Below are 14,309 nucleotides of genomic sequence, written 5' to 3'. Positions count from 1 at the left end.
TTGTTTTGTTTTACTTTATTAGGTGGGGACGACCTTGAGTCTCTTATGTGTTTATTTTCCATTTTACGTATTTTTACCTTAATTTGAATATTTAAAAGCCAACTAGATCGAGTATGCAACCGTGACTTTCAAGGGACTTGGGAATGCCTAACACCTTCTCCATGATTCAAATGAACCCCTTTACCTAGAACTCCGGTGCAAACTGGTTTTTAGAGTCCAAATGAGTTGTGAAGGAAAATTCTTATTTTATAAAAAAAATGGTGACCCGGTGTCACACCTCCTTTTTTCTACACCCGAGAGAGTGTAAGGGAGTTTTTCCAATTAAAGTGACAATCGAAACGGGATTATTTATGTATTGTTCAGAGTCGCCACTTAGGATAATTTATGGTATCCCAAGTCACCGGTTTAAATCCCGAATCGAGGAAAGATTGACTATGTTTTACAGTCCGCGAACACAGAAATCCGTGTAAGGAATTTTGTTAACCCAGGAGAAGGTGTTAGGCATTCCCGAGTTCCGTGGTTCTAGCACGGTCGCTCAACTGTTATAATTGGCTTATTATCTAATTTTAATACATGTTTTAGCCTATGGTTCAATTTTAAATTTATAACCGCTTTTATTTAAATATTTTTTAGGAAGATTCAACGTCACATAAAACGCGTCTTGAACCACATCGCATAAATGCACCCGCGGTCCGCGACACATTTTATCTAACATTGTTGAGATTTGAATTTGGGTCACATAAATGCACACCCAAGTTTAGGAAGGTAATTTTTTTAAAATAGCACGTCTGAAGCAACTACGCACTTTCAACTTTGCGAGGGCCACAAAAAATTCAACTAAATGGCGCACCTCGATTTCTAAGGATTAAAATTATTTAAGTGAGGGCCTTGCATTTTGAGGTTTTATTTGGCACGGCGCACCTCGAGTCTACCTTAAGAGTCTAATTAATTAATTAAGGATGGCTTAATGGGATTCTAATTATTTGTAACTAAAGGTTTGACCCTACTGATTAACTAACAAACCTCGTACTAAGAGACCAATCATCTAAAGGGAAATTGCTGCAACCGACAACAAACTAAACGAGACCATTTATAAATGCCTTTAGGCTCGGGCCCAAAACGAGCCCAATTATTGATAAGGAAGGACGTCTAAGGGCATGGAACATGCAAAGAGAATCTGAGATTGAACATCATTGACTGGGATGACATTGGGACCAACTTTCAGAATCAAACAATTGTATGCAATCAAGGAAATGCAAATCGGCCAAGATCATAAGAAGCATGAGATTGAACAAATAATTTGTTCCTGAATTTTAAAAGTTCAACACCATTCAACTAGCTGAAAATTCCGAGATTTTTCATCAGTTCCAACTTAAACAGGTTTGTGAACTAGCAGGGCAAATCAACTCATAACTTTATTCTTAAAACAACCTTGTCTATTTTCCTTTTTCTCTTCACATGATTCTACATTAACTTCTACTCAAGAAAACTTAAATCAGTCAAACTCTTCTCAATAATAAACAACAACCAATCCAGAAAATTAGCATTTGAATTGCTTGGATCCCAAAGGTCACATGAAGATTCTCAAAAAACATCTTCAAACTAATAGGTTTAAACCCCCATTTCACAATATATCCAACATTAAACTGATTTATGCCAAAATTTAAACAAGACTAATAGGCAATTCAAATTATCTTCAACATGAGTTTATGATCACATATCAAAGGACAACCAATTCTGAGTAAAACAACACCTCACAGTGCTTTTAAATGCCAGACTACACATTATTCACTTTATCCCTAACCTATACTTGTCATAATAGCTAGTTCAACACGAAATCATCACCAAACATGAACACTTGTTTCAACCAAAATTAAAGCAAGGCTAAGATTCATGTGCCTTGACTAAGTCTGTTACTGCAGCTCCTTGACGGTCCCATGATAATGTACAATGATAAGAACTAAACTACTAAAACACAAAATCAAGAAGAGATACAATTGAAGCATAAATAAACTGATACTATGCTTTAAACTTTCTGCTTTTCATTTCACTCTTCAAATCCAACTTCACAATCAATAGGGCCTAAGAGTGTGTACCTGAATATCGAAAGAGAAAAAAAAAAGATGAAGAATCAGCAGAGAGTCAGCAGCAACAAACAGCCTAAATCCCAGCAATGAAACAGTGAACCCAAGAACCAAAAGCTTCAAACTAAATCTTCAAGTTCCCAAAATCAAACCATTTTTAAACCAGGTGCAGGAATTTTGGGATTTTTCAGAGAGTTCAGCTAGCAAGGAAGGTCAGAAATCCTAAACCAAACAGAATTTGAGCTGTTTTTTTTACAAAAAAATGTGGAGAATTCAGTGTTATTTCAGATTTGTTCTAAAAAACTCAGCCATTCAGTTTTGTAGGATTTTTTTTTATCTCTTCATCTCTGACTTCAATCTTAAGTAATGATGCCTTTATAGGCAAGCTATTAGGGCATCAGAAATAAGCTAAGTTTTGCACATAAAACCTTTCATAATTTTTATTTTTGCCTAGGTACCCCTAGCCTAAAACTTAGATTTTCAGAATAGTCCTAAATGCACCTTCCTAGCAGCTTCCTAAGTCAGTTACAGATTATTCCGATAGCTTAAATTCCTAAATCACCCCTCGAGCACTCTGTTTTTACCTCAGTGAACCCAAATGGGTCTGGGTCAAATTGACCCAATGTTTCAATTCAAAACCTAGGTTAATCCCTTCCCTTTGGACCCAAGTCCAACTCAGAAATTCAGACAGAATAATCTAGAGGGCAGAAAAAATAAGAGGGCAATGCGGAGTCAAATAGATTTCTGAAACAAATGTCCTCCACGGCCCAAAACAAAAGGAAAAAATTAAACGAAAACTAATCTAATGAATCCAAACAAACTAAAGAAAAATAACAATTTAACATTTAAACTAAACTAAAGAAACACATGCAAGGATGATTTTGAGAAAACAGAACAAAAGAAGAAAAATAGAAGAAGATAAGAAAAACTGGAAAAGAGAAAGAACTGGAAATACCTATCAAAACTAAGCGGACCACAGTCTCGAACCAAGCTTCGATGAATCTTCAATTTTTTAGCCGAAATAGACCCTAATCGTGTGTTCTCAATTGAAAACACGCGATTAAAGTCAAATTCAACCTTAAATTTTCAAAAGCCTCGCCGATTGATTTTTGGGGATTTTAGGGTTCATAACTTCACTCTAAGATTCGAAGAATCTGGGACAGATTCGAGGGAAAAGGGGTGTGAATTCGTATGAGGGAGTCATGAGGGTTGTAGGGTGTTTTTTTGGGGTGATTTGGGACCGGTGCCGCCACCGGAAAGGGCAAGGATCTTAGGGCGGCGACCTAGGGTTTCGTTTGGTCTCTGAGAGGTGAAGGGTTGAGAGAGACGAGTAAGAGAGGGGGGGAGGGGGGTTCTGAAGGGGGTGAGGGCATTTCGGACAGTTACATACCCATGGAGCTTCAGTTTTGGACCGTCGGATTTACCTGGATCAACGAATCAGATCAAGGGCTAATGAAACGACGTCGTTTTGGTTTAAAATAAAGCTGGACCGGATATTGGAGCGGGTCTGGGCTGGACCGGTTGAGTATTGTGTATAAATCAATTCCTTTTGGGGAAAAATTAAACAAAAGGCCCAAAAAATCTGATTCTTTTCTTTTCCCTTTTCAAAAATCTTTTTAATTCCTTTTCTTCTTTTTTTTTTTTTCTAAAAATAAAAATAAAACAAAACCCGACTTAATTCCTAACCCAAATTATCCTAGCAAATTAAATTAATTAACCCTAATAATTGCTACAACTAATTAAATATCAACTTAAAGGAAAACCAACAAAATTCAAATCTAAAAATTGAACAATACAAAATAAACTATTTTTGTGATTTTTCCATTTTTGTAAAGCAACTAAATTATTAATTGATTTAAAAATGCAATCCAGAATGCAAATACAACATATTTTTTGTATTTTTTCATGAATTAAACAAAATAAACGTGCACAGACAAATGCAAGCAATTAACGAGAAATTCTACAAAAATTCACAAAATTGCAAATAATGAGAGAAATTTATTTTCTTGAATCTACAGGAGTAATTCATATAGGGCAAAAATCACGTGCTCACACCTGGCACACCGAAATCAAATGTCAGGTGACGACTCTGAAAAATCTTTCGAAACGCAATCTTTTTGTCACTCCTTCAAATTGAAAACCTTTTCGCGCTTTAAAAACCACTTTATTATTTATTTAAAGGGGGTTAGAGAAGTAAAAAAGGGGTGTGACAAATTCGTTTTTAAAAAATGGAACTTATCAGCGTTACAAATTTAAAATACTATTTTAATAAAAGTGAGAATGCATTTCCTCTTTTTATTCGTTTTATTACTTCATTCGTGTCAAATTATCTATCGTGGTTTTAAAAATAACTGTATCAAATTATTTGTCATTTTAGAAGTTTAAGATAAAACAAATTGTAATTTTTTTATTTTGCTCTTAATAGCATGTTTCTGTGAAAATTAAAATAGTATATAAATAGAGTAAATATTCAATAAACAGAGATTATAACTTGAGATATAAATAGGGGTAAAATAATCTAAAACTTCTCCTAATTAATTAATAATTTCTTAACAAAGAGAAATAGATATTTTGAGGGAGTTTTATTTCAAAATCCCTTCTTGCGGGTTGGATCGCGAACGGAGTCAATTTCGAACTACTCCAGTTCGGTCGAAGTAGATAGTGGTCGCCGGCGGTGGCGAGTTTGCTCTTTCGGCGGCGAAATTCAAGTTCTAAGTTATTTCTTTGTCAATTGCGATCTATGCCCTTTGCTCTTGAGGCGCTTTTTCCGTGTTTTGTTGTCGTAATGTACCATCTATATTGGATTACACTGCTTTAGTTCTGCTCTCACTGTATAAAATAGCCTGAGCTTCAATTTCTAATTTTATGTGCGATTTTCATGAGAACATGCATTCTTACAATTGCTTCGATTTTGAGGTTTACAATGACTTTTGTGAGTATAGTTGTAATCAATTTCGAAAATTGTTGTCAGTTTGTTATATAATGTTCACGAGCTCAGTGAGCTTATATACATGATCGTAATAGGTTTTATACAATGAAATTGTTCCTTTTGCTTTATTTTTCTTATTTCCTGTTTATTACTCTTTCAGTTCCATTTCCAGCCAGTGACAATAATTTTCTGTCAGTGCAAAGCAAAGCAGGCCACACTATAAAAGAATGTGAATGTAATAATTTATCAACTTTTAACTGAATTTTTTTGCCATCATTACCTGCTAACTAGATCTGAGACTCCTTACAGGTTCCAAAGAGTGTAATAACTGATCAATTTCATCTAGTTCCCGTTCACTAAAATTCCTCCAGGATCTAAGCATTTGAAATCAATTAAGTTGTAATATCCCTTAAATTTAAATCAGTCCATCCACACAGGCCATCAGTAAGGTTAGTATAATTATTTTTATCAGGATTGATTTATTAGAGAACTTGACAACTAATATCTCCAACTACTTCTATTGTTTCTGTTTTCCGATTATAAGTTGTTAGACATGAGATTGTAGTTGATGAATTGGTGCTTGCTGATTTCATTTTCTTGTAGAGATTAATGCAACATCAACAATACAACAATAACGACCCAGTATAATCCCACAAGTGGGGTCTGGGGAGGGTAATATGTACGCAGACCTTACCCCTACACCGAAGGGTAGAGATGCTGTTTCCAGGAGACCATCGGCTCAAAAAAAAGCAACAGGAACCGATATATTAGTACCATAAAAAATGCATAATACAATAACAGCAATATAAGAGATATGAAATACAGAATACGAAATACGAAATAAATGGCTGGTATAGTAAAACTGGCAGGTAAAGCCCTGCATCAATAGACGACCAACTATATTCTCAGTCTAACTCCTAACTAGCTAGTCTCACTCTATTGTGCTGTAGAAATATTCACAACTTTCCTTTAACCTACAACCTTATTGCTCGACCTCCATAATTCCCTGTCAAGGGCCATGTCCTCAGTAATCCTAAGTCGCGTCATGTCCTGTCTGATCACCTCTCCCCAATACTTCTTAGGTCGCCCTCTACCTCTCCGCGTGCCCACTACAACCAGCCGCTCACACCTCCTCACCGGTGCATCAGTGCTCCTCCTCTGAATGTGCCCTAACCATCTTAGTCTTACTTCCCGCATCTTGTCCTCCATGGGGCCACACCCACCTTCTCTCGAATATCTTCATTCCTAATCTTATCCATCCTTGTATGCCCGCACATCCACCTCAACATCCTCATCTCTGCTACTTTCATCTTCTGGGTGTGTGAGTTCTTTACCGGCCAACATTCAGTTCCATATAACATGGCAGGCCTAACCACTGCTCTATAACCATCCACTGCTCTATGGTTATAAAAATAATAATATCTTGGTAGCTTCTTATACATAATTTATTTACAAAACTTATTAGTATCCCTTTTCTCGGAAAGTACCTTTATGAGCAAAATTGAAGAAAGTAAGTTGACCTTAAGGTAATAAAGAGAAATTGCGATTACGGCCAATTTCCTTTGTGGTGAAGCTAAAAACATTGTATATGAATTGTTGAATTTATTTTGAATATATTGCGCATATCGTTATCCTTGCAATGTTGTCAACAACAACAACAACAACAACGACCCAGTATAATCCCACAAGTGGAGTCTGGGGAGGGTAATATGTACGCAGACCTTACCCCTACCCCGAAGGGTAGAGAGGCTGTTTCCAGGAGACCCTCGGCTCAAAAAAGCAACAGGAGCCGATATATTAGTACCATAAAAATGCATAATAAAATAACAGCAATATAAGAGATATGAAATACAGAATACGAAATACGAAATAGATGGCTGGTATAGTAAAACTAGCAGGTAAAGCCCTGCATCAATAGAGGACCAATTACATTCTTAATCTAACTCCTAACTGGCTAGTCTCACTCTATTGTGCTATAGAAATATTCACAAGTTTCCCCTAACCTACAACCTTAATGCTCGACCTCCATAATTCCCTGTCAAGGGCCATGTCCTCAGTAATCCTAAGTCGCGCCATGTCCTGTCTGATCACCTCTCCCCATACTTCTTAGGTCGCCCTCTACCTCTCCGCGTGCCCACTACAGCCAGTCGCTCACACCTCCTCACCGGTGCATCAGTGCTTCTCCTATGAATGTGCCCGAACCATCTGAGTCTTACTTCCCGCATCTTGTCCTCCATGGGGGCCACGCCCACCTTCTCTCGAATATCTTCATTCCTAATCTTATCCATCCTAGTATGCCCGCACATCCACCTCAACATCCTCATCTCTGCTACTTTCATCTTCTGGATGTGTGAGTTCTTTACCGGCCAACATTCAGTTCCATATAACATGGCAGGCCTAACCACTGCTCTATAAAACTTACCTTTTAGTAACGGTGACACTTTCTTGTCACACAAGACTCCCGACGCTAACCTCCACTTCATCCACCCCACCCCTATACGGTGTGTGACATCCTCGTCAATCTCCCCGATCCCCTGAATAACCGATCCAAGGTACTTGAAACTACCCCTCTTGGGAATGACTTGAGAGTCAAGCCTCACTTCAACTCCCTCTTCCGACAGCTCAACTCCAAATTTGCACTCGAGGTATTCCGTCTTCGTCCTGCTCAACTTGAAACCTTTAGACTCAAGAGCATGTCTCCAAATCTCTAGCCTCTCGTTGACGCCGCCTCGTGTCTCGTCAATTAGAATAATGTCATCAGCAAATAGCATGCACCATGGCACCTCCCCTTGAATATGATGAGTCAGTGCATCCATCACCAGGGCAAATAGGAATGGGCTGAGCGCAGACCCTTGGTGCAACCCCGTAACAACTGGAAAGTGTTCAGAGTCGTCTCCTACTGTCCTAACCCGAGTCTTAGCTCCAACATACATGTCTTTAATCACCCTAATATAGTCAACCGGGACCCCTTTATCCTCTAAGCAGCTCCATAAGACCTCCCTAGGAACCCTATCGTACGCTTTCTCCAGATCAATAAACACCATGTGTAGATCCTTCTTCCTATCTCTGTACTGTTCCACCATCCTCCTAATAAGGTGGATAGCTTCTGTGGTAGATCGCCCCGGCATGAACCCGAACTGGTTGTCTGAAATAGACACCGTCCTCCGCACTCTCATTTCTACCACTCTCTCCCAAACTTTCATGGTATGACTTAGTAATTTGATGCCTCTATAGTTGTTACAGCTCTGGACATCACCTTTGTTCTTATACAACGGGACCATTGTACTCCACCTCCACTCTTCAGGCATCCTATTAGTCTTGAATATAACACTAAACAATGCAGTAAGCCATTCCAAGCCTTCTCTACCCACACACCTCCACAGTTCAACCGGAATTTCGTCTTGTAGAGATTAATGCGGGAGGAATAATTTCTTCGGATTTTTGCTGGATATACCAAATCACTATATACCATTAAAACTGCATCATTTGATTGGAAGAAGTCTTCTGAATCTTCTCCTGCAATTCGAACGAATGTCAAAAATTAGAGACAGAACGGAAGATTTTAAAGATGCTGCACGTCGTTCAGCATTGTCTTTGGGATATGATGAGGTACATTTAACTTATTCAGTTCATTGCTTTTCTCTTTTCTTAGTCCGAAAGAATTATGTTGCGTATTATGAATTGTCTTGATGAATCTTCATGCTTATGTGATCCCTACCGTCCTTTGCCTCTGGTGTAGGCTCTGGTCGTGCATATAGCTTCATATCCTCCTTATGAATCAATTGTTATGCTGTCCGTGGATCAGAGTCTCTGTTTTTATATTTAATCTGACAAAGAATTTGCAACTTTTCTCTTGTTTGCACGCGAGCTAGTATTTCATATAATTGAACTTCAACACTATCTTCCACGTTGGAAAAAAAAAAGAATATAAATTTTGCCATGTGTTATTTTTTAGCCTGTGGCATGCTCCATCAGGTCTTAGCTTATGTATCATCTGAGCTTAGATCTTTGCTGACAGTCCAAAACAGCTGCGTTATTAGCATCTTTTATCATGCATAAACCTCGGCAAAGGTCAGGATTCACTAGAGCTGCGCTTAAAACGGTATGTTGTTTACACCTAATGCTTATCTTCTTTTCTTATGTTGCTTGTGCTTGGATTATTCATTGATAAGTAAATCAGTGCAAAACCTTTTTATAAAAATTCTCATTTGTCAGTTGGAGAGCATTGGGGCTCTGGAGCAATTTTTGATGAAACACAAAAAGGATTATGTTGATTTGCACCGTACAACAGAACAAGAGAGGGATAGCATTGAGCATGAAGTAAGAGTACATACTTGATGTCTGTTTCTTCCCTTCTTTTTTTGTTCTCTCTCTGTTATTTCAAAACATGACAGTTAGCTAAACTATATTCTACTTGCTGCGATGTTGGACTCCTGAATATATTTATTCTTGTTGTGTGATGCTTCATTATAAAATATATACTGATGAGAACAAACATTTATTTCAGTTTGCAAATAGGATAAGGCCATATCATAAGTTTGTCCAATTGCAGGCATTATGAGAAAGTGTGTTAAAGATGAAAATAATAATGGAACTAATAATGTGATTGTTATAATCGTATCTATCTCTAGGTTTACAGGCTTCAGGGTGAGATTGGAGTTAGGATTATCCGTTACATGTTTACATGTTTGAGACAATCATACAGTTTATCCGTTAATCGGCGGTTATTTGCTCCCTTTTAATTTAATAACATAGCATTCATTCTTCAATTCCAAACTAGTTTGAATAGCAATAGGAATGTCTTAATCTAGTTTGCTGTATCCGGACCCATTTTATCTAATACTTGTAAATAATGTGTCTTCTAAGGCAAATTAGGAGTTATCTATAGTTAATTATTCTCGAACTCTCACACTTATCCCGACCCTGTCCAAATATAAGTCTTAGAACAACGAGCCTTAATCATAATCAGCTGGTATCGCCTGTATGGATCGTTTCCTTTCGTTATGTTATATTTTTACCACATGATTCTAGCTACCGCATACCTTTTAGAACTTTCAACTTTCCATAGTATCGCTTCTATGAACTGGTGCTTTTGGAGGTTTATGTAGGCATGGTCAAATCATCTCGGATGACATTCTCTTATTTTATCCTTCTGTGTATGCTACTTGCATCCCGACATGATAATTGATGATCTTGTCCAATTTTGTGTGATGCGCATTCATCTTAATTTACGCATATTTACGACAGTCTTCTTGTGGACATATAGCATTTGAGGCTCAACATTTACTTCCATATAATATTTCTGGTCTAAGAATCATTCTAGAGAATTAGCCTTTCACTTTGTTAAATATCATCTAGTACATAAATCTCTTGTAGCACTCTTCTATTTCGACCACCTAAACTACTTTTATGTGGTACATGTTTATCTCTGATGCCATTCTTTTGGAAAACTCAGTCTATATATCTAAATTGTCGGCATTTGGGCACCACTATCTCTTCCAATCTCACTTTACATTCGTTCTTCTTATAGGCGCTAATCTTGCAGTACATAGTTTTTCTAAAAATATTTAGAATTAAATCAATTGGTGTAAAAGTCAATCTTATGAAAAGAGACCATACTTTACTTCGTTGAGTACAAATCTAGTAAAAAAAAGTAAATATAGCAAAATACCTCTCCAAAAAAGATTTATCTTATCTTTGGCTTACCGGACTACTAAGTGTTTTCGGGTTGGCCCACATTTATGATGTGAAAAACCAGGCTTGTGATGGAATGAGTTGGTCGTGACATACATTGAACATTTTTCTAAAGTTTGATCTTGTATGTTGTAACGAACTTGTTAGCTTTCTTATATTGCTTAAACTTTTTGTAATATCCTACAAACAATATTAAGTTCAGTGCAGGCAGTAATATAAAATCTTGAAAAATAACAAAGAGAATTGAAGGATGAAGCCAATAGAAATTGAATTGGTCTCACAGTACTTCTAATTCCAAGTTAGACCATAAACTATGACCTACAGAATTGACAATATTGCAATGAAGATCGTTGTTCTTTGATTTCCTATCTTTCTTATATAGTCAACTTCTGATGAAAATTACATCTTTATTTACAAGGTAAAATTTTGTCTGCTTTTCCTGCTTTGTCAAGTTTGATGTTTTGATTAATTTTTGAGTCTCGAGAAAGTGCTCCTTGTGCACCTTTGTGTTTAATGCTCCTTCTACAGCTTTGTGTTTAATGCTCCTTCTGCAGCTTTGATTGCAAATGCACTTAGCCGAGACTATGAAGTTAGAATTGGAAAAAAGAAAAAGAATTAGAAGGATTTTTACTAACACAACTTCTGCAGGTTACTGTTTTTGTAAAATCATGCAAAGAGCAGATAGATGTTCTCAAGAATAGTATAAATGAGGAAGATGGACATTCAAAGGGATGGCTTGGATTCAAGGGTGACAATCTGAATGCTGATACTATAGCACACAAGCATGGAGTGGTATGGTCGCTACATACAATATAGTCATCAAATATCCTTATAACTGATTATGATTGCTTTATGAAGCATCTTCTCCCCATTTTCTGCTGGTATTAGGAAATTATGAAGTAACTTCATGGATACTCTTTGAATTAAAGAAACTATTGGATGGCCTGTGATGTTAGAGGAATTTCTTTTTAAATTGATGTCTTTGATGTGAGAAGGAGAGCCTTGGCGTAGTTGGTAAAGTTGCTGCCATGTGACCAGGAGGTCATGGGTTGAGCCGTGGAAACAGCCTCTTGCAGAAATCCAGGATAAGGCTGCGTACAATAGACCCTTGTGGTCCGGCCCTTCCCCGGATCCGCGCACAGCGAGAGCTTAGTGCACCGGGCTGTCCTTTTTTTGTGTCTTTGATGTGACTTTTCTAAAACTCTTGCATCTGTGTGCTTATTTTAGATTATTCGAATTAAAGATTTATTTTCATTTTGCTATTTGGAAAGTTGATGTATGTTGTGATTGTTCTGCAATTGGCACAATGGTATCGTAGTTGTCATTTCACAATACTTTCTCCTCAATTCTCTGCAGTTGTTTCATACTTTCTATAAATAGCCTGTTTAATGTTGAGAAGTTATTGAAATGACCTCTGATGTTGGGGGAACTACTTCAGATGGTTGTCTTTAGTGTGATTCCACTGGGAGAGTATCCACTATCCTATCTTAAATTTGTGGATCTCTACTATCTGAGATTGTTCTCCACGAAATTTTTCTTCATGGAAAGGGATGTTTTATGTGCAGTCTGCGATCTGCACAACAATATCACTGAGATATTGTAATTAAACTCGCTAGATTGTGATGATTATTAACTTACCTTTTGACTCTGAAAATATACTTTTTCAACCTATGCTACCGTATGTGTTCAGTTGAAAACAGTTCTAAAGCTGTTTCTACTTTCCTGTACCAGTTTTCCAGTGCCACCACTTGCTGCCCAATAAGAATGAAGGGGGAGATGTTTTCTAAGCAGATCTGAGGAATTTGAAAGGAGTCTTGATGCATATTCCTATAATCTTTGTTTGCTTTTATGCTGTAGGTTTTAATTTTAAGTGAAAAGCTTCACTCTGTCACGTCACAGTTTGACCAGTTGCGGGCAATACGCTTTCAAGATGCTATTAACTGAGTAACACCAAGAAAGAAACGGAAGAACTCTACCAAATCAAATGCTGCAGAGACCTCTGTGTCTAGTAGTTTGGACCCCGACATGAAAAGGGACGCAGAGATCAGGGACGCTGATATATCACAAGCAGCACCTATTAGAGTCCAAGAACAATTTTTGGACGATGAAACACGTGCCCTCCAGGTAAGTAGGAAGTTTGCTGCTAGAGGATTTAGTTCCGGAAAAAAAGCAACATGTGGAGGCTAATATCACAATGTACTTTCCCGTACTCTTACCTTTACTCACATGATGCAGGTAGAGCTGAACAGTATCCTGGATTCTGTTCAAGAAACAGAAACAAAGATGGTGGAAATGTCTGCTTTGAACCATCTTATGTCAACTCATGTTTTGCAACAGGCCCAACAGATAGAGCTATTATATGAGCAGGTTAGCAATATTGTAGCTATTTTAGTTTCCAGTTGGATAGAACTTCTATCTTGTTAACATAACAAGAAAGTCATTTTCTCTCTTTTGTTTAAATAATTCTGACAATCTCTTCATTTTCTATATTAACTTTCCCATGTGTAACCATTTACTTGTAGAACTAACAAACATCACGATCTACGGATCTTTCATTGTTCTATATGTTTGTGTGAACTTATGGTTTTTCGTTTCAGGCAGTTGAAGCAACCAAGAATGTGGAACTTGGTAACAAAGAACTGTCACAAGCCATTCAACGGAACAGCAGTAGCAGAACTTTTCTTTTGCTCTTTCTATTTGTGCTTACTTTTTCAATCCTCTTCCTTGATTGGTATAGTTAACCATAGGATATAGAACTTCTCTTTTGCTCTTTCTATTTGTACTTACATACCAATCCTCTACATACATTGGCATACTTAATCATAGGATAAACTTTTCTTTTGCTCTTTCCTATTTGCGTTACATTTCCCATCCTCTTCCTAAATTTGTATAATAAATGACAGGGTATAGAGCGTATATTGTCATCTTTCATATTAATTTCTGCTTAAAGACATTCTGCTTTATATATGTACTGCCATTATTATTACTTTCTCATGCCAGCAATATTGAACTTTGTCTCGCTGTAAACTGAATAATGTAGAGCCATTCTGCTTTCGCGGACAATGTTAGGTCAATCTGTTTATAGTATGTTGGCCTTCTTGCTAGAAGATTACTAATTAGGCTGTCAATAGTGAATGCTGTTCTATACTGTTTTATAAAAATGCTGAATGGAAATAAAGCAACAGAAATTTGGTGTATAAATGTGCAATTTAAACAGTAATTAAGTTCGATAAGTTTTTAATTGAGGAAGAAAAATGATCAAAAGGGGGTGGACAAGCATTGAAGTTGATGTGTAACTGCATACCATGAAGGTGATGGAAGATTACCAGCCAAATTTTAGCAGAAAATAGAGCAGGAAAAAAGCAAAAAAAAAAAAAAGGAAATTGCACAGGATACTACTATAGACTGGGCCCCTGGGGTACCATCAACTAATATCATACTTCAAGGGCGGGGCTAGAGTATCTGGAGCGGCTTCAGCCGAATCCAGTAGCTTTGGTTCGAACCCTGTATTTATCTTTAAAAAATTTATTAAATATGTATAAATTGTTAATTTAGAACCCAGTACCTTAAAACGATTAAAATTCTGAATCCATAAACTTGAA

At 37.1% G+C, this 14,309-nt stretch overlaps 1 pseudogene; it reads left to right on the top strand.

The window, feature by feature from the left end:
- The first annotated feature begins 8,512 nt into the window (after positions 1 to 8,512).
- Positions 8,513 to 13,594, top strand: LOC107797544 (syntaxin-81-like; annotated as a pseudogene).
- The last annotated feature ends 715 nt before the right edge of the window (positions 13,595 to 14,309 follow it).

This window comes from Nicotiana tabacum, chromosome 21 (genome assembly GCF_000715075.1).
Source record: "Nicotiana tabacum cultivar K326 chromosome 21, ASM71507v2, whole genome shotgun sequence".
Classification (NCBI taxonomy): Eukaryota; Viridiplantae; Streptophyta; class Magnoliopsida; order Solanales; family Solanaceae; genus Nicotiana; species Nicotiana tabacum.
This window is presented reverse-complemented; position numbering and strand designations above follow the sequence as displayed.